The sequence below is a fragment of the Sapajus apella genome, unplaced genomic scaffold (genome assembly GCF_009761245.1).
Source record: "Sapajus apella isolate SASKATOON/1434 unplaced genomic scaffold, GSC_monkey_1.0 scaffold25, whole genome shotgun sequence".
NCBI lineage: Eukaryota > Metazoa > Chordata > Mammalia > Primates > Cebidae > Sapajus > Sapajus apella.
The window spans coordinates 18,209,577-18,235,651 of NW_022436965.1; the positions used below are offsets into that span (position 1 = coordinate 18,209,577).

The 26,075-nt window shown below is 40.2% G+C and overlaps 1 protein-coding gene, 1 long non-coding RNA gene and 1 other non-coding gene across 3 annotated transcripts in view; 1 reads left to right on the forward strand and 2 right to left on the reverse strand.

The window, feature by feature from the left end:
* Positions 1-880: 880 nt before the first annotated feature.
* On the reverse strand, positions 881-986 carry LOC116560368. The gene has a single exon (XR_004272946.1).
* Positions 987-11,165: 10,179 nt separating this feature from the next.
* Positions 11,166-15,716, reverse strand: LOC116560319. The gene is made up of 3 exons (XR_004272910.1): positions 15,680-15,716; positions 15,048-15,107; positions 11,166-11,596 (listed from the first exon to the last, which is right to left on the reverse strand). It is a non-coding gene; the product is annotated as an uncharacterized LOC116560319 (long non-coding RNA).
* A 9,854-nt stretch (positions 15,717-25,570) lies between these two features.
* Positions 25,571-26,075, forward strand: part of VAMP4 (vesicle associated membrane protein 4) — a 43,571-nt gene continuing 43,066 nt past the window's right edge. Inside the window, exon 1 of the mRNA XM_032291694.1 lies at positions 25,571-25,766. The gene's annotated coding sequence lies outside the window, so the exon portion shown is untranslated. The remainder of the gene's footprint in view (positions 25,767-26,075) is intronic.

Here is a 26,075-nt window from a genome sequence, read left to right on the forward strand (position 1 = left end):
GCCATGATCACGCCACTGCATTCCAGCCTGGGTGAGAGTGAGATTCAGTCCCTGCTCCAAAAAAAAAAAAAAAATTGTCAAAATGATTCTAAACCCAAGTACATTTTAAAATTTTCTATCATGACATTTTTAAAAAGTAACTGGACAATTAGCTATTGATCTGTTTATAAAGGATTAGGGAAAAAATGATGGCACAGCAATTGCCAAAAAGCTTTCTTTAAAATTATTGCATAAGGATGGCTGATACAGTTTGGCTCTGGGTCCCATCCAAATCCCATGGTGAACTGTAATTCCCAATGTTGGGGGAGGGACCTGGTGGGAGGTGACTGGATCACGGGGGCAGATTTTCCCCTTGCTGTTCTCATGACAATGGGTTCTCACGGGATCTGATGGTTTAAAAGTGTGTGGCACTCCCCACTTCACTCTTGTTCTCCCGAAGACATGCTTGCTTTCCCTTTGCCCTTCTGCCATGATTGTAAGTTTCCTGAGGCCTCCCCAGCCATGCTTTCTGTACAGCCTATGGAACTATGAGCCAATTAAACCTCTTTTCTTTATAAATTACCCAGTCTCAGGTAGTTCTTTATAGCAATGTGAGAACAGGCTAATACAGTGGCTATCACTGGGGCTGCAGCCAGACAGATTTCCTACAGTTAATTTTATAATCCATATTTCAGACGTGGACCTACCTAACATTAAAGCATACGTTATAACCAGTATTATGAATTCAGAGTCACAGAAAAGATGGTAGGGAGTTTTTTGGTTAAATAATTCCCTTTAAAAGGGGGAGGGTTTGGTCTTACACAAAATAACAACAAACCCAGAGCCAGAAGGAAAACCGCTTTGTTATTATTATTATTTATTTTCTTTTTTCTTTCTTTTCACATGTTTGAGGCAGGAAAACAAGGTGGCTCAGCTCATGGCAGTCCTGAAAATGATCCCTGAGGGCTGATCGTGGCCTCCAGCCTTGGCTGAGGAGAAAAGAGGTGGTTTACTATTAATGATAAAAAACAGACATGTGATCTACCTCAGCATAGGGAAACTTGGATAGGTGACTTGGCAAGCCATGGATGATATTTAGAATGTTATTGTCCAGTTAACTTTTAAAAAGAATGATTTTGCTTATTTATACTTTATGAGTAAAATACAAAGAGAAACTGTCTCCTAAAAATTGATCATGAAATTAAAATGTAACTTCAAGTATATTGATGAGGTAGAATAATTGCATGAAGTTCCAAGAGATATTTAAAGACAATAATAATGACTGATGAAGTTGAAAGTAATCAAACATCCTCTCCTTTCATGTCTCCATTTTATTTTTGTCACAAATTTTCATTGCTCATATTCTTATTTCCCCTTCTATTGTCTTAATGTCAACAGGCCAAACTCTTGCTAACCAATCTATAATAATAAACAGCCCAGAGAAGAGAAGCAAACCTATAAAAATGAGGAAATTAAATATTATCTTGTCTATAAGGCAACTATTATGCAAATATTATTTTACTAAGAGCTTATGATACTCTTGGAAGATAATAAGGAGGCAGAGATTATTTCCCCTGTTTTGCTGACTGGGAAATGAAGCCAGTATTGAAAAGGTGACTTGGTAAAAGGTCATTAAGCAAGCAAAATGCTTCTGAGATTCCTATGCCCTGGGAAAGCTGAAATACTCTCTTGCTTTCACTTCCTTTTCTTTTTTTCTCGTCTTTTCCTCTCATTCAAAAGCAAACTTAAAAAAATTAGAATCAAGTCAATAATATTTAGTGTGTGCTTGTTCTATACAAAGTATCATGGAGGGACAAAAAGGAATTTAAGACAGTCCTTGATTTAAAGGAGCAGTGAAAAATCACTACACTAGCCTGGATTCTCACAGCTGCTCAGCCATCCTTTTGTTTACCATTTCCTATGCATATTTATCTGCTAAGATAACCGTTCAAAAATTCCTTTTCCTTAAAGCTCCCAACTTCAACACTGCTCTTTTGACTCTTAACCTTGCTTGCCTTTTTTACTGAATATTTTGAAGCTACTTTAGGAATTTTCTTCTCTCTTTTCAAAATCTCTTTTACTTCCTTCCCTCTTTCCCCCAAGAAAGGATCCTCTCATCATCTTGCTAGAACTCATCTTCTGTAGTGTGAAACTCTGATTGTCCCACATTTGCAGGGGTATCACCACACCATTATTTTTTCTTTGATTTGCATTGCCGCCTCTTCTCCATTAGTAAATATAAATTGGTTATTTCTGATGGTACCTGACCCCACTACCACTTCAAGCTGCAATATACTGTGTCTTTTCCCTTACAATTAAATTTCTTCCAAAAGGAATCTGCAACCTGTAATTCCACTAATAATTAAACTTTTATAATACGGCTTTTGCTTCCATAATGTTACTGAAATACTTCATGAAGATAAATAAATAAAATAAAAGCATGTGAGTCAATAAATCCAATGGCTTTTTCTAGTCTTTGTTCTCAGCCTTCTTGGTTTCTCTGAAGTTTTTGATGCAATGACTACTCTTTCCTCATCTTCTTTTGTACTGTCTTATCTTCATTGTTTTTCTCTCCACCACTCTGACCATTTCCCACTGACTGTTCTTCATCTTCCCACCGCTAAATACAAACATTCCTCTAGTTTTTGCCTTTTTCCTTACATATACTCTTTCTTAGATTCCTCTTCATAGAGGTGATAACAGAAGCTGAGGATTCTCATCCTCTGAGAATTCCAACAACCTCTCCAAAAAAAGTATATATAAAGAAAAGGGCAGTATATTCTCACTTAAGTGGGAACTAAGCTATGGGTAAGCAAAGGCATACAGAGTGGTATATGGATATTGGAGACTCAGAAGCAGGGAAGGTGAAAGGGAAGTGAGGAATAAAAAAACTACACATTGGGTACAATGTATACTACTCTAGTGACAGGTGCATTAAAATCTCAGATTTCACCACTATATAATTCATCCGTGTAATAAAAAACCACTTGTATCCCAAAAGCTACTGAAATATATATATATGTGATATACAGTTTTACATATATATGTATTGTTATATATACATATACGTATATATTATAATTAAAAAATAAAGGGCAGACATTTTTAAATGTTTTCAATTGATACATAATTTTACATATTTATGGGGCACAGTGTGATGTTTCAATATATGTATACATTGTATAAAAATCAACAAATCAAATCAGGATGTTAGCATATCCATCACCTCATTTATCATTTCTTTCTTTTTTTTTGAGATGGAGTCTCACTGTGTCACCCAGGCTGGAGTGCAGTGGTGCGATCTCAGCTCACTGCAACCTCAGCCTCCAGGTTCAAGTGATTATCATGCCTCAGCTTCCTGAGTAGCTGGGATTACAGGCACGCACTACCACTACTAATTTTTATATTTTTAGTACAGACAGGGTTCCACTGTGTTTGCGAGGCTGGTCTTGAACTCCTGACCTCAAGTGATCCACCTGGCTCAGCCTCCCAAAGTGCTGGGATTACAGGTGTGAGCCACCACACCCAGCCACATTTATCATTTCTTTGTGGTGAGAACATTTAAAATCCTCTCTTCTAGCTTTTTTGAAATATACAATATTGTTAACCATTGTCACCCTACTGTGAATAGAACACCAGAATTTACTCCTTCTAACTGTCACTTTGTGCTTGTTGACCAATTGCTCCCTATGCCCCCATTCCCTTTGCCCTCCCCAGCCTCTGGTAATCACTATTCTATTCTCTACTTTTGTGAGATAAACTTTTTTAGGTTACATACATGATTGAAAGCATGTTTGTCTTTCTGTGTCTGGCTTATTTCACTTAGCATAGTGTCTTCCAGGTTTATCCATGTTGCCAGATATCCACTACTGGTTATATATCCAAATGAAATGAAATCAGTATGTGGTAGAGATTCTGTGCTCCCATGTTTATTGCAGCATTATTCATAAGCAGCATTATTTATAACAATGTATAGAAGCAACCTAAGTGTCCATCAACGGATGAATGGATAAAGAAAATGTGGTACTTATACACAAAAAAATACTATTCAGCCTGTGAGGAGGAGAAGAGCTCCAGTTCCTTCAGGACCCTCCTGAGTAGGCACCACAGCAGCTTCAGAAGGACTTGGGGCACCGTCCTGGGGAAGAAACAGCTCCTGACTGTGGGCACAGCTGCTTAGGGTGGAAATTTTGGTGTGGATTCTCTGAGGCATTTTTCCTACCTTGACCACACATGTTGCTGCAATGACATGATTTCATGAATTTTTAAGGCTGAATAGCATTCCATTGTGTATATATAATGCAATTTCTTTATCCCTTCATCTCTTCATGGACAGAATCTTGCCTCGAGAATATGAGAATGTTGTGGAGTCTGATAAGTAAGTGACAATGAGGAAGGGGCCTGATGTGGGCAAGGGCCCCAGGTGAAGAAGAACAATGAACAATTGTTCTAAGAGATGACCTCTGCATGCAGCCCCCTCTAGCACAACCCTATAAAACTTACCTCCAGCCCCTGCCATTCTGCAGACAGCCCTTTCTCTGCTGTGCTGCCTGTTGCAATCTTGCAATGTATTTTCATACTTTCTCTAATAAACCGGCCTTTCTTTACCTACAACTATCTTGGTAAATTCCTTTACCACCTGCAACACCAACCCAGCCCTAGATAGTCACACTTGTGATGCTTTGGTGGCCCATACAGGGACTATTCAGGGACCTGTTCCCCTACTCTCTCCCTTTCCTGTCCTCCAACTCCAGCCTCTCGGTGACAGCATCCAACCCCAGAGGCAGCTGAAGGTCCCTGGCCGTGCCCACTCTTAGCAGATCGGACGGTCCCCATAAAAAGATGTCTGACCACCACTGCCTGACCAGGTAAGAGTTCAGAGTCTACTTTCCTTTCCTGATCCTCCAGCAGACAAACTCTAGCATCCCTCTGGCAACTGATGACAACTGGGCCACTCCTTAGTGTAGCCTGAAGACCAGAGGGTGAACAACTTTGGCTGCCTTACCCAGGAGGGAGGAAGACTCTCTCCTAAACTTTCTGGTTAAAAGTCCCCAGTCCCTTTGTGTGGCACAATTGGCACATGTTTTGAGGAACTCAGACCCCCTCTTTCTCATTCTACATTCTCCAATGAAGACAGCCAGACATCCTGCTCTGGATGTTCCAAAATCAGGTGATCTCAAGTGGCCTCAGAGCAGTGAGTGTCCCCATTCCTGTCCCTTCTCTCCTTGGGCTGGCAGTAGGCTGTCTTTTTCTCTTTACCCTTTTTCCTCATACCTGGGCTGATCACCCAAAATAAGGCACCAGTGCTGAGAGGTCTTTTCCAGTGGGTGGGACGCCCCTTTAAAAAGTGCACTCATGTCCCTCTGCAATGTGAGCAAAACCCTCTTCCTCAGCAGAATGCCCCTAAAGCAAGTGTAGTTCATGTCCCCAGCAGACATTACCCCCGAGTGGCTCATCATTTTCTTGTCCCAATATGTGATAAACCCCGTCTATTTCTTCAGATTCACCTCTGGGCTACATCCTAAAAAAACAAGACAAATTTAACTCTCAGACTCTAAAAAAGAAACATCTAATTTTCTTTTTTTTTTTTTTTTTTTTTTTTGTTTTTTTTTTTTTTTAAAATTTTTTTTAGAGAAATTTATAAACATTATATAAAAAAAAAAAAAATTTTTTTTCTTCTGGTATTAAAAAAAAAAAAAAAGACATTTACAAACATTTTAAAGCAACTCTTCTATATAATCAGTTTGGTGATCTGAATTAGAGAACACCCCAAGATAATCATGTTCTTGATGCAGATTTCTTATAGGTACATTTGGAAATTGCTACCTAACCACAATAAACACTGTGTACAGGTTTTTTAAAATGTTCCTGGATACACATTAATTTTTAAAAACCAGCCTGGCCAAATGCCAGAACCGTTATTGCTAGATCCAATAATCCTGAGAGCTCAAACTAAAAAACTGGTGAAAAACAATCAGACTCTACAAATGTTCCATAATTTTTCTTTAAACAAAAGGAAAATTATTTTTAAAAGATGAAGCTGTCTAAAAGGTCTTTAGCTAGCTACCTTGGGAGCTCAATTTAAAAACAAGAAGTTGGCCAGGTGCAGTGGCTCACACCTATAATCCCAACACTTCGGGAGGCCAAGGTGGGTGGATCGCCAGAGATTAGGAGTTTGAGACCAGCCTGGCCAACATAGTGAAACCCCATCATTACTAAAAGGTGATGAAGGTGATGAAACCAAAACCCCTGGACCACTGAGTCTCCTTCACAGCGACCACCTCAGAGATAGGCCTGAAGCTGCTAAAGTGGTCTTCTAGCACCTGCTCATTGGTGTTAAAGTTGCACCCTTGCACGAAAAGCTTTGCTTCTTCAGAGAACATGGCAGCAAGTTCAAGTCCTGGAAATTAAAACTTAAAAAAGCCGGACAGACAGCGGGCTCAGAGGTGCAGAGAAAATAGGGCACATCTAATTTTCTTGTGTAATATCTTAATAGCATGGCCCCCATGCAGGAAATCCTCAAATTAGTCTCCTCAGTCTCTTATAACTGAGAGCAGAATAAAAAGGACAGGGCTAAGGAAAAAGAAAAGCACAGAAAACACAGGGAGAGAAGGTAGACTTAACTGCTGACTGTTTTATGAGACCCCAGCCCTATCTAGGTTGCCCTCAGAATATCCTCCAGGTAACTGCGATCAGTGCAGAAGGCCAGGCCACTGGAAGGCAAACTGCCCCAGTGGGATAAATGGGGAAAATCCTCTGGTTTGCCCCCTCTGCCACAAGCTTGGCCACTGGAAATGGGACTGCCCTGAGGGCTGAAGGGGCCCCAGGACAGAATCCCATCAGACACCCCTGATAGCCTTCTGCTGGGGTAGGGGTCTCTGCCCCAGCTGGCTTCCAAATCAAACACCATTATCAACAAAACAAAGCCAAGGGCAACTCTGGAGGCAGCAAGTAAAATTATAAATTTCCCCTCTGAGTTAAAGAGTTGCCTATCACGGAGATGCCTCTTCTACCCCGTTCTGAAAATAACCTTTTGCTTATATGGTAAAAACCTGGAAAATTACTATCTGGATGTTAACAGCCTTTTAGATTGGGTCACCATTGGAACTGGGTAGACCAATAAAAGAAAAAGGTTAAATTGAAAGAAGGATGCATAATAAAAACATGGCTAGTCTTAGAAAATTATCTTGAGTAGTTAAAATCCTTTGCAAGCTTGAAAATGCTCAAAACTCCTCCTGGAAAAAACAGCAGTCACCTTGTGCTGTAGACCAGTGGCTAAGGCTTTGCCCTCTCACAATGGTGGCCTGCATTCAATTCTTATCTTTCAAAGTGAGTCCTTTGTGATTTAATACTAGTGGTATTTTTGCCATTTATTGATTCTTTTCCCCTCTATGAACGGCTTCTGATTTCCTGTCTTGAAATTTTCTTTTATCAGATTACCTTTGGGGCAATTCTAGATCCTGTAAATCATTGACCATCTCTTTGGAGACAGCTTATGTGTCTCTGTTTAAGTCATCCTCTTAGTTAAGGTTTATTGATATCATAGACTTAATTACCGTTAGTAAAAGATTCAAAAGCTGGAAATACTAGTCATTTCTCCTGACTAAAATCTGGTAATAAAAGATTTTTAAAAGATTATTCTTTTAAAAGCTCTGTAGTTAGAAATCAACTTTAAGCTTATATTTGGGCTGTATGTGTACAGACATTGGTTTTTAAAGCCCCTGCTTTCTCTCTAAAAACTTCTCAGTTGATGGAATGTTGTCTTAATTCTCCATTTCTGTCTGTGTATTTTATATGTGCTGTGTGTATGATGTTTATATACAGAGTTCTAATTGGCTTAAAGAAAAATAAGCCCTTGAACATATTGTCAGAAAAATTAAAACTTTAATGCCTTTTAGGTCACATGACTAATAATCTTTAAAAAGAGTTTAAAAATTATTGGTAAAGTAAAAGATGTCTTCAAAGTTTATACATTTAAACCAAATTAGGCAGTCAGATACTGTTTGCCCGATGCTTTAAGGCTATAAACTGTTTCTATGACTTTTAATAATTGGCTTGTTTTATAGCCATTAGATTCCAGGTAAGGCCTGGGGACATGGAGTTAGCCTGATCCCATGGCTAGGCTGGGAAGAGTCAGACATTATCTTCTTCTCTGTCCTTGTCCTGAACTCTGCAATCTTTTATATATGGTTAAAATCATTCATCAGGTTTTTCACCAAAAATAAAAGTTTCTGAGAGTTAACATTGAAACATGTGCTTGAGACTACTGGAGAAACAGTTTACATTCAAGGTGTAGAAGGAAAGTAGAATGTGGTTTTGGTGGGAGGTTATAAGGAGGCATGGAAATGTGGCTTTTGTTAAAGGAAATGTAATTTTGTCTTGCTCAGAGGATTTTAAGGATTGGCCTAATCTACAGGAGTAATGGGATAAAGCTGAAGGTTTAAGCAAGTAAAAAAGTAAGTTGTGTAAGGCTGATCTGGTAAAAAGTTCTTTGGATATAAAAAAGCTGGCTAAGATTTGAAGAGGATTGTTTAGTTTCCCCATCGGCTGAACACTGAAATAAAAGCACACTAACGCAGGTCCAAAATCTGGGCCATGTGTCTGAATAATAGTTTTCTTAGATCATTGATCTGCTGCTTAACAGAAGACGATAAAGGGTTATAAGAGGTTTATGGAAATCTTACCTTATGGTCAAGCTAATAAAGATTGGATAGATTTATATATATGATTTTATTATGAATTGGACTTAACATTAATAGAAACTAGTACAAAGGTGCCATTTGACTTTCTCTTTTAAGCGAGATTTTCATGTAATATAAAAAGAAAGTGAAATAATTTTGTTTGCCTTTTAAATGAATGACAGAAAAAGGAGGGAAGAAAAAGGAGACAGATTCAGCTGTCCTCGTGCTATCTTTATTGCAGCCTGTTTTGAAAGTTGAGTCTCCCCTCTATCAGCAAGTAAAGATTGTTGCCTTTTAAAAATTCTGGACTTATCATTTTGGCTAAATGACTCACAGTGACTCTGTACTAATCTCCTTCTCTAAGCAACTCTCCTCCAAATCCTGTTAGGTAATGGAAACAGGTGGCACCCTCTCCCTCCAAAAGAAAAGTCCACACCCTTTATACTACTTAAGGGATCAATTACTATTTTCCCTCCATGCTCTGGTAACATCTAAATACCCCACATCTCTTTGGGGCAAAAACATTCTTTCCAAGATGGGTCCCTGCTTAATATTTACTCAACCTCTGAATTCATCTTTTCCTCTGATAGCCCTATTTCTCCTGAGAAAGCTACCTAAATCTTTACTAAATAACTTCAACCTAAATAGTCCTATCTCAGGCATTTAAAATAGTCCATACTTATTCAGACAAGCCCTAGCAAGAAAGCCAACTGAATAATCTCTTGATGGAACAACTTCTACAATATGTAAATAACCTCCTCATTTGCTTCCCTTCCAAAGAACTCACACAGCAACACGCAGTATAAACCATAAATCCCTAACAAAAGGAAAATAACTTTTGTCTCATTCAAAGGTTATTTAATGGTTATATATAAAACAAGATAAAAGGAACCAGAAAACAAGAAAAACATAAAGTTATAAAGGTAAAGAGGTATTTTTAGTAATGAAGGTTATAAAGATTTTACATGAGAAAGGATTTTGTACGGTAAATTCTTGTCCTAAAGTAAAATGACTGCTTGTTTAAGAAAGAGGGATGCTTAGGACACGTCAGAAATTCTGGGCATATTGTAGATGGTCTGTGTAAATCATGAGAAAATTCATGAAAGGAAATTCATAAAAGGAACATTATACGTAATCAAGAATAAAAGCCTCTCTAAAATTGGTTCCCTATGCTGTATCTAATCAAATTTAAGAATTTTTTTTCATCAAGTTTAACTTCCAGGTTATCTAAATGGGCTTCCAATAAGGAAAAACAGTTAGACTCCAAAAGTTTTTTCTTTGCCTTTTTGGTAACTGGCTCAAGAAACAAAAATTTTATCTTCTAGAATTCAGTAGTTTCACCTTCAAATGGTGCTATGAACAGGATATCAGTCTCTCCTCAATGATGCCTGCTACCTTTAGTCGTCTCCCATTCAGCTGGAAGCCAGCTTTGCCTAGACATGCTCCCCCTCTCTGATGAATGCCTTCCTCCAGCATGATCCAATATCCTAGGTCCCACAACCCAGGGCAATGGCTCACAGGGTTTCCTGATAGGCCAACAACCACAGGTAGGGTTAACTCTATGCCCCTGGTCAACAGGAAGCAGTTGAAACATGAGACCTCTACTCCAATGCCAAAAATCTGTCATTGCTATTCTCTCATGGGGGAATGTCGATTCCTGATAAGTAAGCAACAATGAGGAAGAGGCCTCAGGTAGGGAAAGGCCCCAGGTAGGGAAGAATAATAAACAATTGTTCTGAGAGATGACCTCATTCCACACAATAGCCTCATTCTGTACACAGCCCTATGCAGTACAACCCTATAAAACTTCCCTTCCACCCCTGCCTCTTTGCAGATAGCCCCTTCTCTGCTGTACTGCCTATTGCAATTTTGCAACATATTTTCATACTTTCTTTAATAAATCTGCCTTTCTTTACCTACAACTGTCTTGGTAAATTCCTCTACAACCTGTGACACCAACCCCAGATAGTTGCATCTGTGAGAAACGTATCCTCAGTGGTCCAGAAGATATGCTGCCTGCCCTGCCAGTGGGTCAAAACCATCTGGCCACATAACAGAGTACATGCTAAGGAATAATTCATTGAAACTTCCAATGAAGATCAGGTATAGGATTTTCCAAGTGACAGGTCAGAAAAGGAGGCCTCATCTGTGGTCACGGTGGACTCAAAAGCAAATGAAAATCTTTCTGTTGAGAACATACTGAAGCAGTTTCCTTGTTGCAGGGCATTGGAGAAAGCCCCATGGAAGACCAAGACAGCCTCAAAAACATAGAATACACGTCTCCTCTGGACATCATTTATGAAGGCAACTATAAGGATGAAGACTCTTCAGCTGCTCCTGAAGTTCTCAGCATAACATCTGGCAAGTCAATGGATGAGGACGAAGATGGTTCCCATATGTCAACTTCACATAATCTTGAGTGGATTCTGGAAAATCTCAGCAGCAATGAGGATGACTCTTCAGCTTCCCATAAGGACCATGTACACAATGACCTCATTCTGCATGTTCTGCAGATCTGAAAAGAAGATGCTGGCAATATATCAACTTCAGGGGAAAGTAAGTGGATTCTGAAGAGGATAAGCAATGAGAAGGACTCTCCAGCTCCCTGACCACCTTCACATCACCAGCACTCTCTTCAGGGTGCAACCTCTACACCAAGGTCTCTGAGCAGACACCAGAGTGACGGAAAGATGGAGCTCCTTACAGCTAGAAAGTTATTTCTCATCCTGATAACTCTCATTTGCATCATATGGGTCCCATTAGTACAGTTATCTCCAAATGGGCCACTCTTCTGTTACATAGAATAATTTGCTCATTACCTTGGGACTCCAAGTATAGATGTTTTCCTCCTTGCCATCTACTGTAAGAGTCAATTAACAGCAGGCTCCACTCACTGGACTTGTGGTCAGCCTTATTCATAGGATCACAGAGTTCAACTATAGAAAAGAAAACTGGTTGGCATTTGGTGACTCTCATAAATTAATAAGCAGAGTGCACTATCTGAACTTTGTCATTTTTGTCTTTTTCATTTTTGTATCCATCTGGGCTATCCTGGGAATCTCTCTGTTCACTAAACCCATTCCTGTTGTACATACTGTCTAAACTGTTCAACATGAATGATGTCTTATGCAAATGAGGATAAGGAGACACCCACATTCTCCAAAGCTGTTGGAAAGAACCTATGTAAAGGACTGGTGGGACAATTTATCTATCTTGTTGCTGTTTCAATAATTCACTATGAGACTACATGCTTGGGGTTGGGCACCATGCTCTCTGCCTGTGTCTAGGGCCCCAGGTGAGGAGCTAAAAGGCCACCTGTGGGGCCACTAGTGATGGCGACACTTGGCTGGAATGCTCCTGGTCCCAGGCCAGCCACCAGGCATCCCAGTAGCTGGAATCACTGACACCTCTGCCTCCCAGCATAGGACCCAGGCAAGGACCAGTGGACTCCAGAGCACTCACTGCCCAGAAGCCACAGATGTTTGATGTAGCACGGGCATTTCTTGGCTGGATCCAGCCTGGGGAACCAGCCTGGGGAACTGAGAGCTCCACAGCTGTAGGGAGAATACAGTGCCCACATCCAGGATTTGAGGTAGGGTAGTGGTATCGGAGTCAGAAGACTAGGATAAGTTGCCTGTGGACTTCTGAAAGTGAAAAGTCAAGGGAAATGTCTGTCTCTGTCCTTGTCCCCATGCCAGCAGTATAAGCCTCAGGCTGGGATTTCTTTTAAAGCCCATAGTATTCCCTCACCTAAGTCCTAGTATAATCATTTCGTTGAGTACCTGTGCAACAGCTGATGTGCCAAGTTCCATGTTTGTATCTGATCTTCACAACAGCCTTAAAGCATTATCCCATTTCACCTCCAAGGAATCTGAGGCTGTGAGATAAATAACTTGCCCATGGTGAGTAGAGAAGCCAGGACTGGCATCGGCATCTGCTTTTCTCTGGAGCCTGGAGTGTTCGCCCTGAAGCTGCTCTTCTGCCTTCTCTGCGGTTGGTGCTTTCCAGTTACTATTTGTGCTTTACCAAGACCAGTGGCCCCTACTGCCTTCCTCTCCCCTTCTTCCCTTCCTTAATCTGGTGACTTTCTGTGGCCAAGAAGAGGGTCTGCAATACTGTTGCTCTACTTCATGTAAAATGACTGAAATCTTGTGGAGAAATTGTGAAGCCGACTTGGGAAGCACACTAAAGAAACCTATGTTGGAAGCTTAGGAAAAAAAAGTACCAGGAGACAAGTACTCCAATAGAAGCTCTGCCTTTACCATGAGAACATGCCAGGGCCAGCCTGCTGGAGGGAGACATGTGGAGCAAAACTAAGTCACCCCAGCCAATCTCCAGACCTGTGAAGCACCAGCTGATAGCCAGCTGTTCCCCAGTCCCATGAATGAGCCCAGCTGAGACCTGAAAAGCTGCCTAGGCTAAATCACCAACCTATAGATTTGTGAGCTCAAAGGAAATGATGAAGAAAGTGTTCTTGGAATTCCCTTCTGGCAGAGTCTTGTGAGGTTTGCTTTCATTTGTTAGTGAAATGCTTGACATTTTTCCTTCACTTTATTCATTTATTTATTTATTTAGAGACAGAGTCTTGCTCTGTCGCTCAGGTTGGAGTGCAGTGGTGCCATCTTGGCTCACTACAACCTCTGCTTCCTGGGTTCAAGTGATTCTCCTGTCTCAGCCTCCCAAGTAGCTGGCATTATAGGTGTGTGCCCCTACCCCCAGCTAATTTTTGTATTTTTTTTTAGTAGAGATTGGGTTTCACCATGTTTGTCAGGCTGGTCTCAAACTCCTGACCTTGTGATCCACCTACCTCAGCAGATCTGCCTACCTCGGCCTCCCCAAGTGCTGGGATTACAGGCATGAGCCACCACACCCTGCCTTTTCCTTCACATTATAAAAATTATGTACACATTATTCAGAATTCTAATAGAAAGTAATTTCCCCCATCCTGACCAACATGGTGAAACCCCGTTTCTACAAAAAATACACCAATTAGCTGGGTGTGGTGGCACATGCCTGTAGTCTCAGCTACTTGGGAGGCTGAGGCAGGAGAATCACTTGAACGAGGGAATAGAAGATTATAGTGTGCCAAGATCGCACAATTGCACTCTAGCCTGGCAACAGAGCAAGACTCAGTCTCAAAAAAAAATGCCATTTTACTTGAAACAATGCCTCAGAAACAAACAGTACAGGACACCTTTACACTTGCAAATTCCACTCACAAATGAAGGAAGTCCAATGTTGGGTGAGACCGGGACTTAAAGCTACTGCCACAGGAAATTTAGAAGAGCAGTCTAGGATAGGCATAGGCAAATGGCAGACAGTGGCACACGGTAGAGTTTGTTGCAGCAGAGAATCCAATTATGGGACACTGAATTTTTTTTAAGCCAACTTTTGCACATCTGTGATCTCTGGCTGACCAGCACCCTTCTAAGAATTTAATCTGCCTAGACACTGCACTACTGGCCAAGGAGGGGACAGAAGCACTGACGTGCATGGCCTAAATGAGGAAGCCAAAGACTTCAGTCTCCTATCACTGTTTTTCCTTCCAAGTCAGATATATACAGTAGACTTTCTTTGAGACCATTTGCTGACCACAGAATGTCTGCATCATGAAATCTTGGAAATAAATAACTCCCAATGCTCTTTAAAAAAATACACTATGATCTGTGAACTTTAAAACCTGACTTAAAGTAGCAGTAATCATTTTAGAGAAGGTCATAAATACCATTATGGCCCTAGTCCAGCAGTCCAGTAAAGAGAAATACTTTGACAGATTTTTAGCAGAAATAAATAGTACCTGATTCAAGTTACAAAAGAATTTCAAGAAGTCCTGAAAGAGAGCTTTCCCTTTCAAAAAAATAGAAGTGGCTTTAGTAGATGAAAGGCAATGATTAAGAAACTTGAGAACCAATTATTAGCAATGTTAGTGAGATGAAATTGTATGTTATTAATAACAGTTTCCCTAAAGAAAAAGAAAAAAGAGTACAAAAAAAATTTAAGAGAAAAAAGTTTTAAAAATGTTAAAAAGAAATTGTATGTTAGTTATAACAACAACAAATTTAAAAAGGCAATTACAAATTCTAAAAAAAAAACTATAAATCTGTGCAATAAAACAATGGCTAAGCATAAAGTTAATTACGATGAACATTACTTTGAGAATATATGAGATTATAAACATTAAAAAATGACACTTGGCCAGGAATGGTGGCTCACACCTGTAATCCCAGCACTTTGGGAGGCCAAGATGGCAGGATCACTTGAGTGCAGGAGGTTGAGGATACGGTGAGTCATGATCACACCACTGCACTCAACCTGGGCGACAGAGAGAGACGCTGTCTCAAAAAAAAATTTGTTTTTATTTAAAAAAATGATATGCAAAAACATTACCTTGAAACTTCCCAGGTGTTATTTTTATTCATTGTATTCATTTACGTGTATGTCTTGGATCTATGGAGAAAGAAATTTACACAATATTAATAGCAAAAATATGATTAAATCAACATAGAAACAAAGTATGGACAACTTAATTACAGTCATAGAAAACCATTTAAACTCTATGAAAATTAGCCATTTAAAAATAATGTTAGAGTTGGCCAGGTGTGGTGGCTCATGCCTGTAATCCCAGCACTTTGGGAGACCAAGACAGGTGGATAACCTGAGGCGAAGAGCTTAAGACCAGCCTGGCCAACATGGCAAAACCCCGTCTCTACTAAAAAATACAAAAATTAGCTGGGAACAGCGGCAGGCACCTGTAGTTCCAGCTACTTGGAGGCTGAGGCAGGAGAATTGCTTGAACCCACGAGGCAGAGGTTGCAGTGAGTGGAGATCGTGCCACTGTACTCCATCCTGGACAAGACAGGGAGACTCCATCTCACTCACACACACACACACACACACACGGAGTTAGAGTTGACAGAATTTGGGAGTGGATTATGTAAGAAACACATAAGGATTCCAATTTTTTTTTTTTTTAAGACGAAGTTTCACCATGTTGGTCAGGCTGGTCTTGAACTCCCGACCTCAGGTGATCCGCCTGCCTTGGCCTCCAAAGTGCTTGGATTACAGGCGTGAGCCACCATGCCTGGCCCAAGGATTCCAATTGTTATGAGACCTTGTGAATATTAAGAACATAAATACATAAACATGATAGATCCAGAAATAGAGCTTGAGAAAGCACTTCAAAAGTTACAAACATAACCACTAGACAAACTGAAAATAATAATGAGACAATAAGAGTTGGGTAGCAAAGACAAGTAGAATGATTTTGTAATAAACTAAAAATTTGATTTTTTTGAAATTGTGAGTCCTGAAGGAAGTTTTAAGCATATTTTTAGAATTTTGCAGGAAAATACCAAAACAATAATAAACAGAAACAAAAACTGGAAATCTGTAGCTGAGTAGGTATGCTGTATCACCTGTGCTGGGCTCTTCAGAACAGTAGAGAGGAACAAATCAATTTACATGCAGAAAAGACAGAATGAAGTAATTTTGGTACTGCTGTTATTGCCCAGCACTGCTTATCAAGTATGAAGAAGTCTTTTAAGAAAGCTGCCTGCATCCTCTGTGGCCACCTGAAGCTGCTGCCCACGTTTCTCAGGGCGAGGCCAGGGATGATTAGCCCCGATTTGTACAGCCTTCCCAATTGGGCAAGGTAGAAATAGAAGCTTGGCTATTCTCCTCTTAACATGGAATCTCCCCTGCTTCACAGCTCCTACATTGAGTGGGATAGACTGGGTCTCCAGACCTAAAAGTTATCATCCTCATAACTCTCAACCACATTGTTTGGTTTTCACTGGTACAGATATCTCCAAATGGGTCTCTCTTACATTACGCACAATGGCTAGTTATTTTGGGCCTCCATTTTTAGCTATTTTTCCGCACATCATCTACTGTTATCTACTGTGAAAGTGTCAATGAGCAGGAGCCTCTGGGGACTCACTGGATTGTTTTCAGCCCCATTGAGATGATCAGTTAATTCCTTGGTGGCTGGTGACTGTTCTGAGACTGAGTGTGCTGCCTGTACTTCATCACTGTGGTCCTTTTCGTGTTCATCCTATTCTGGGAATTTCCCTATTCACCAGACCCTCTCTTGCTGTACATGTGAGCCATGACTCATGAGTAAAATGTTAAAGCATGTTCATTTCTAAAAGAAAAGAAAATAAAGAAATAACTTTTCAGCCATTATGAAGAATGACATTGGCTGGGTGCAATGGCTCACACCTGTAATCCCAGCATTTTGGGAAGCCAAGGTGGGCGAATCACTTGCACTCGGGAGTTAGAGACCAGCCTGCCCAACATGGTGAAACCCCATCTCTACTAAAAATACAAAATTAGCCAGGCATGGTGGCAGATGCCTATAGTCCAAGCACTTTGGGAGGCCAAGGCGGGCAAATCACCTGAGGTTAGGAGTTTGAGACCAGCCTGGCCAACATGATGAAATACAAAATTTTGATATACAAAATTAGCCAGGCATGGTGGTTGATGCCTGTAGTCCCAGCTATTGGGAGGCTGAGCCAGAAGAATTGCTTGAAGTCGGGGGGGTGGGGCCGGTGGGGGAAGGTTGCAGTGAGCCGAGATCATACCATTGCACTCCAGCATGGGCAAAAGAGTGAAACTGTCTAAAAAAAAAAAAGAATGGAATCCTGTCATTTGCCATTTGTAACAACATGGATAAAGCTGGAGGTCAGATTTCTGGGAAGAGAAATAGGTCAGGGCCGGGTTAGCAATGTCTGCATTCCTCTGCTGCGCAGCCCATCTTCTACAGCCATGGCTCTTGCCTTGTTCTATTGAACTTTCTTGTGACTGTTTATTCCTATGAATAGTCATGGCTTCCTCCTGTTGCTGTGCCCCAGGTATAGCAGCATTGCTATTTGTTTCCATTTGTGATCTTAATTTATTGTTAAACAACAATTTAATATTACAGATCACCTTAGACAATTTTATTTGCTAAGGTATTCATGTACTTGTGTACATGTGTGTATATATATATGTATATTGTTCACTTGACTCTGTAATTTACTTCAATTTTCAATACAGCCATGTGTCACTTGATGACAGGCATATATGTTGTGAAATGGGTTGTCAGGTGATTTAGTCCTTATGCAAACATCAGAGTGTACGTACACAAGCCTAGATGGTATAGCCTACTACACACTTGGGCTATATGGTATAGCCTATTGCTCCTAGGCTACAAGCCTGTCTAGCATATTACTGTACTGAATATTGTAGGCAGTTGTAAATAATGATAAGTATTTGTTTAGATACACATAGAGAAGGCACAATAAAAATATGGCATAAAAGATTTAAAGATTATATTCTTGTATAGGGCACTTCATAAATCAAGTTTGCAGGACTGCAAGTTGCCCTGGGCAAGTCAGTGAGTGACTGGTGAGTAAACGTGAAGACCTAGGAAGGACATGACTGTACAATTAGGCTGCACTTTAAAAACTTTTTTCTTCAATTAATTAACCTTAGCTTACAGTAATTTTTTGACTCTATAAACTTTTAAACTTTTTGACTCCTAACACTTAGCTTCAAACACAAATACATTGTATAGCTGTACAAAAATATTTTGTATTTTCACTCTATAAGCTTTTACTATTTTTAAATTTTTTTTTAAATTTTGAGACAGAGTCTCCCTCTGCCACCCAGGCTAGAGAGTAGCAGTATAATCAGGGCCCAGATTCAACCCCCCAGGATCCAGCAATCCTCCTACCTCAGCCTCCTGAGTAGCTGAGACTACAGGTGTGTGCCACCATGCCTAGTTAATTTTTAAATTATTTTGTAGAGATCAGGTCTCACCATGCTTCCCAGGCTAGTCTCAAATTCCTGGGCTCAAGCAACCCACCTGCCTTGGCCTCCCAAAGTGCTGGGATTACAGGTGTGAACCACCATACCTGGACGATTTTTTACTATTTTTATAATTTTTTATTGTATATATTTTTACTTTTTAAACTTTGTTAATAACTGAGGCACAACCACACCCACTAGTCTAGGTCTACACGGTCAGGATCACCAATATTGCTGTTTTCCTCCACATTTTGTCCTACTAGAAGGTCTTCAAGGGCAATAACACACATTATTTCAACACACACTAATTTAACAAAGTTTTCTTCTGGAATACTTCCCAAAGGACCTGCCTGAGGCTGTTTTACAGTTAGCTTTTTGTATAAGTAGAAGGAATACACTCTAAAATAATGATAAAAAGTCTGGTATAATAAATACACAAACCGTTGAGAGTTTATCATCAAGTATCACAGACTGTATATAATTGTGTATGCTATACTTTTATAAAATTGGTAGTGCAGGTTTGTTCACACCAACATCGCCACAAACTCATGAGTAATGCATTGCACTACAACAGCGACAACATTGCTAGGTGAAATTTTTCAGATCAATTATAATCTTATATATATACACGGTCCTTCATTGACTGAAACGTTCTATGGCACCTGGCTATAGTTCTTAGTCTTGCTTTTCTTTGCAAGATTGTAAGTTTTTAGATGACAATAAACACTGTTTACCATTTTTTTATCCCCAGACTTTAACAGAACACCTGCCACACTTATCTGGTGGACAAACTGATTCACTTTGATATAGCACCCAAGATTTACAAACTATAGAAATTATCCCTGAAAGTATAGTCTTCACCCAAGATTAATATTACCATCTTCAGCAAGAAATTAAAGTTGTATTTTACCTTGAGCAGACTAAAGCCTCTTGAAAACAAGATATTATGCTTGATGGATTCTACCTATGTGAAGCTTTAAGAAAAAACTACCTCATCTTTATTTTAAGGTCAAAGCATGTGATTCATTTAGAGAAAATATTTATCTCAATTTAAGCTTATTGCTTTGCAATATTTTCTAGTGTTCGCAATTGTACCGTTCTCTAACGGTGGACAAATCACATGTCATCTCAGAACCTTGAGGTCCAAATGATAAAATGAAGAAAATGACACTTGATATCAGAGAAGAGTTGTGCAGAAACATATGCTAATCATTAAGCATAGTTCTTAAGAAAACAGGCAGGTAACCAAGAAAATAAATAATAACAATTTTGAACTTTCAGAGAAGTGGTAAAATAACTTCATAACACAATTAAAGCAAATTACTATGCAGGTTCTTCTAATGTTGCCATCTTTGTGGGAGGTAATTTCTCTGAGATAAAATTCTTGTAACGTGTCACTACATCAATAAATAAGAATACTTAGAAGATAAACAAAGCATCTCTCTGAGTCCATCTTATAATGTCACATCTAAACTTTCATGAGGAAGGCATCAAGGCAGTCCCACATTATTATATATATTAAAAATAAAAATAAGTATAGTTGAACTTATGTTTAAAAACTAAATTCCATTTGCTTTGTTACTCATTACTCTCCATTCTCTCTGTGGACTATACTTACATCACAAAGGACATAACTGAGAACGGTGGCAAACTGATATGAATGTTTTAACAGAAAATAGTATTGTATTAATGTTAAATCTTCTGAATTTGACAAGTGAATTATAGTTATGAAGAGAATGTTCTTGTTCTCAGGAGATACCTACTGAAATATTTAGGGGCAAAGAGGTATGACATCTATAATTAATTCTCAAATAATGCATACTGGGGGGAGTTATATATTTAGAGAGAAGTAAAAAAGCAAACTTAAAAAAATGTTAACAAACCATATAAACTTTCTGGAATTTTGTTTCTTCATCTGCTTAGCGACAAAAAAAGGGCTGAACTATTTTGGTTTTATTCACACTGTCATGAAACTCATTTAGGAGTTGAGGTCAGCATTAGAAAAGTGTTATTAGTTAGTGAATCTGGATAAGAGATTTAAAAGCATTCTTCCTATTCATTCTTTGGTAAGTCTGAGATTTTTTCAAAATCAAAACTAAAATAAACTAATACCATATTTACGTAACACAAAGGCACTCTAAGCGTGAGAAGCTAATGGTTATCTATACGATACCTGTATACTTCCTCTGCAAACTAACTGAGTTATATGCTTACAAGGGTCCATTTATATTTGTACCCTAAAGTATGTATGCCTATTATACTTATAAAATCTATTTAAATATGTAAACTAATGAAATACAAAGTTATTTTTCATAGAAAACTAAATTGATAAAGATGAATAACAAACAAAAATTACTATTAGAACTAGGCACAGGTAAGTCAAATCTGTAAAACTTTGGAGGAAAAAAACTACATAAAAATCTAGACTGGGCATTTAAATTGCTTGAAAGCTACTTTTAACTTCTTACTCCACTTTGAAGAAAATGAAACTGAACACTGTAAACAATGCAACTTATAACAAAGACAAGGCAGGTACACCAAACAGCAAATTCATGCTCAGATAAAAGGTTTTAGGCCTACTACCAAGACTGGCGAGTGAACTTATAATTATACACTGGAGTCAAAATAAAATGACTAAAGTCATATTTGCCATTTTTAAATATGTACCACTTTAGCTGACTTTTTAAATTCACCGATCAACTGGTCCTAATTTTAGGGGAAGACAGGGCCTCTACTACTGTTTTAATTGAAAAAGTGATATACATGGTAAAAATATTCAAATAGTTCAAAACCCTACACATGAAAAAAGTTTCCCTTGTATTAGTCCTCTAGGGCTGCTATAATGAAACACCATGGACTAGGTGGCTTAACTACAGAAATTTATTTTCTCACAGTCCTGGAGGCTCCAAGTCCAGGATCAAGGGGCCATGAGGGTTGGCTTATGGTGTGGCCTCTCTTTCCGGACTGCAAATGGCCATCTTCTCTCTGTGTTCCTATATGGCCTCTTCTCTGCCCATGCAACTCAGACACCAGCTCTACAGGATTAGGGTTTTCATTTTTTTTTTTTTTTGTAGAGACGGGGTTTCACCATGCTGACCAGGATGGTCTCGATCTCTTGACCTGGTGATCCACCTGCCTCGGCCTCCCAAAGTGCTGAGATTATAGGCGTGAGCCACCGTGCCCGGCTGGTTTTGCCCTTTTGACTTCATTTAACCTTAATTATTGTCCTAAAGGCCCTGTCTCCAACTAGTCACATTGGAAGTTAGGACTTCAACATATGAATTTTGAGGGGACATAATTCAGCTCACAAAACTTTCCGTGCCAGACTCCCAGTCATCCTGGTGTGTATGTGATGCTCAAATGGAAGTAGACTCTACACACTATTTTGCACCTTACTTTTCTCACCTTATAGCATCACAGAGGTATTCCATGTCAGCACATATAGATCTATCTAGTTCATTTTAATGGCTGCATACTATTCTATTGAATGGCTACAATATGACTTATTTCAGCAATTTCCTATTGCTGAACAGTTAAAAGTTTTTTTTCACTCTATTACAAGAATCCTGTAACAAATATTTTTATATAATACTTTTATATACAACCGGTATAGCCATGGGATAAATTTTAGAAGTAAAATTGTTAGATCAAAAAGAGCTTCATATAAAATTGTGATATATATATATATATAATTACCATGAACTTTTTAAAAAATACACCAATTTATATACTCCTACTGTGTTTAAGAATGCTTGTTCCTCCCACCCTGCTTCCATACCACACATACACACGCACACACACATAATATTGTAGTATCAATGTATTTTTTTTTTTTTTTTGCCATTGAGCTAACACAAAGGATCAAACTGTCAAATCAGGCTTAAATCAGAGATTTTACTCAGTATCAAGCTTTACTAATAATTTCAAGGATACCAGTAAATGCATCCTGGCCCAGGATAGTAGATGTGGTTTCTAAATCAAGTGTATAGTCACCCCACTTACACAGAAGGAGCCAACTCAGTTATGAAACACTTGCATTTTATGCTAAGTTACATAACTTTCACAGTATTTTCCAGTGAATCATATCCCTGAAATTCACGTTGATTCTTTTTTGTTTTGTGAGAGGGAGTCTTGCTCTGTCACCCGGGCTGGAGTGCAGGGACGCGCTCTCTGCTCACTGCAACCTCTGCCTGTCTGGTGCAAGCAATTCTCCTGCCTCAGCCTCCATAGTAGCTGGGATTAAATGTGTACACCACCACACCCAGTTAATTTTTGTATTTTTGGTAGAGATGGGGTCTTGCCATGTTGGCCAGGCTGGTAACTCCTGACCTCAAGTGATCCGCCTGCCTCAGTCTCCCAAAGTGCTGCGATTACCACATCTATTCTTAATGTGCCTACCATAAACAATCCCAGCCCTGGGACATCTTGCTAGAAGAATTCCATAATATGGACTCTCCTGCCTGCAAATACCATTGGTTTATTTGCCAGGAGGTCTGTAATTACCCTATTTATAAAAATCACATGCTTGCTTGCTTGCTTTCCTGGGAGTATTTTCCTACGAAGGGAGAGACTGGATTGCAGATCTTCTGCTTAACTCCTTCTTTCTCAGTCACTGACGGATGAAAAACGGCATTTCCTTATTTACTTTTACATTTTAAGTAATGTTGAACATTTAGCTACAAAATACTGAAAACTAGAAGGCAGATGAATCAAGAGGCAATTACCTTAGTAGACTTGAGAAGCAGGAATCCCAAGCGGGCCATGAAGCAACCTGGTATACACAGCAAAACCCTTCGTAAGGCTCAGAAATTAGAAGCACCAGGTAAAGCTGAAGAGAGCATGAAGTAAGCTAGAAATAGGAGGAACGATAGAAAGACTCTTTAAGAATGAATCAAATGCTCAGATTCCCTTCGCTATCCCATCAAAAGCTGAGAGATTTAGTCTTGGAAGATAGCAAAATGCAAATTCTCTAGCTAGGAGGACAGCAGGCCCTCTTAAGGAAGAAGGTGTCATGTTGAAAAAGAGAAAAAATTAGAGGACTAACATCTGAATAACTGAAGCTCACAAAAAAGAAAACAGAAAATAAGTAACTCAAGCTTGGAGTTCTGACTCCAAGCTCAGTGCTATTTATAATCTTTTAGGCTTACTGGTATATTTGATTCATACTAACTGTAAAATGACATTTTCTAAGTTTCACAAATATTGGGGATAGTCAAAGGACTTTGTTCACGTGATTAAAGGGTGGGGCTTGCATTACCCCTCTCCTAAGCAATCATTCCAAAATGATTGGCAGGAATAAAGAATCATGGTTAAAAAAATCATGGTTAAACAAACAAAAAAGAACAACAAAGAATGGATTATGCACAAAAGCTATGTGCCTATTAGAGCTCAGTGATCACACCTTAAGTTGTCTATGTATAAGAGATGAGGCTATAACTAGCTAAAGCTCTAATTGGCTAAGACACTAAAGCCAGAAAGTATTCTATAACATGCAAATATGCAGATATAAAATCAACTCTAAGTGCTGGGCACAGCCGCTCATGGCTGTAATCCCAGCTACTTGGGAGGCACAGGCAAGAAGATCACTTTAGCCCAGGAGTTCAGAGCTGCGGTGAGCTATGATTGTGTCACTGCACTAGGGAAAAAAGTGAGACCTCGTCTCAAAAAAAAAAAAATCATCTGTAGAAGAAAAAATAATGTCTGGGTCACCTGTGGAGTCTGGGAGTAGTCCCACTGTCATGCCCAGGCAGAGATGCAAACCATGAGAGGCTTCTATTCTAGGTGGGCCGTTTCAGTCCAAGTCAGCCTGGCACTGGAGCAATAAACACAGGCAACTGAGTTTAACATCAAGTTTTTAGAACCTGCAACTGACAACCCGACAGCTGTTTCTAAGTCTTAGACCATTTCAATCAGAATCTAGGTAGCACGTGGGCACCTGATTAGTTTTAAAAGCTTTCCAGGTGATTTAAAAAGTGTTCCAGCAGTTCCCCACCCTCTAGTGGTTTTAAAAGCTTTCCAAGTGATTCAACCCCAAGTGAATCACTTAGCATTGAGTATCATTGCCCTAGTCATGGCAACTTTCAAATTCGTTAGTGCATTTTTGCATAAAAATACACACCAAACAAAAGCAGATCAACTTTTTTATGAGGGTGTCTATTTTTTCCTTTAGTGTCCTCAGATCTTCTGCTGTTTTCTTGTCTACTTTTGTTCCTGAACACGCCCTTATTTTTATGTCTTTAGAAAGTGGCTGGCACGGTATTTCAGACAGTTAAAATACTGTATCAACAAAGGACTCATAAATGCTGTATTAATTTTAAAAGATGTATAGTGAATATATGATTGAATAAAATAATCCAGCTGGGGCGTGGGAGGAATGGATAATAAAACAAAGAACGGAAAAACAAAATTAGGAATTGTTTTTGGTAGCCAGCTACTGTGGGCTTGGAGATCTAAGTATGATACCAAATTGGGAGGAGGAGGAGGGAGTGAGGGAAGCATGGGCAGAGCAGCCGAATGGCCAGGCAAGGGCGATTTCCCTGAAACCTGAAGGCTTTCAGGTTACAACTAACGGATACCGGGAAAAGAACAAGGAGCCCTCCTCCCTTATCTATCTAAGCTAGTTCTGTAACTTTAAGTCAATCTCCTCTCTGAACCAGGTTATTTCTCCTACCTAAAGGGAGGAGCCTGACCTAGGGACAATTAATATCTCTTTCCAAGTCCAGCTCTAATTCTGTAAACAGGGGATCAAACAGAACTTCTTTCTTCAGAAAAGGCCCCAGAGAAAACAGAAGCAGGTCCTCGAGCCGCGAGCCACCCTCCTCTTGCCACCCAACGTAGTCAGCCCGAGGGACAGATCTGGCACAAGGCTCTACTTTCTTTGTAAACGCCTATCACCCTAGCCACGCACCCCGACCCTAGCAGTTCTGAGTTTCCCACCCCTCCCATAAACGCCCTCCACGCACGCCGGATCCCGACCGGAACCTGGAGAACCCGTGGTCGCTCATTCCCTAAAGCACAGGGACGAGCTTCATCTAAAATCGGTGAGAGTCGGGGCTCTTCCAGGTGAAGAGCGCCTGGCGGAATCGACTTCATCGACTATCTCCGCGCCCTGGACCCGCCCCCTCCGCCTGGCGCCAGGCCGTCGAGCGCCGATCGGCTCGATGAGCGGAGGCGCTGCTACGACGCTGCCGCCGACGCCGGATCCGCACCCACCGTCCCCCGCTCTCCCAGCTTTTTACCTCAGCTTCCCACTCTTTCCCCCGCCCGTCCAGCACCGCCCGCCCGGGAGAGCTGCCGGGAGTTCCCCGGGAGCCTCAGGTACTGGCGCTGGCCTGTTCCCAGCGAGAGGGGCTGCTGTGAGGAGGGAGGAAATGATGACGCCCCTGCCTCGCCGCCCCGCGACGTCGGAGTCGGGCTGGTTAGCCGGCTTCGGGGATCTAGGAAGGGACCCTAGAGTGATAAAAGGCTGGGGCCGGGGCTACCGTGAGGATGGAAGACGAGGGCAGAGGTGTGCGGACGGGGAGGAGTTGAGAGGAAAAGAATTGGAATTGAGGGGTACTCTGGGGCGATGGGAAGAGAACAGTGCCATGGATGGGGAAGGTTTGTTAAGAGTGGGAGGCAGTCAGG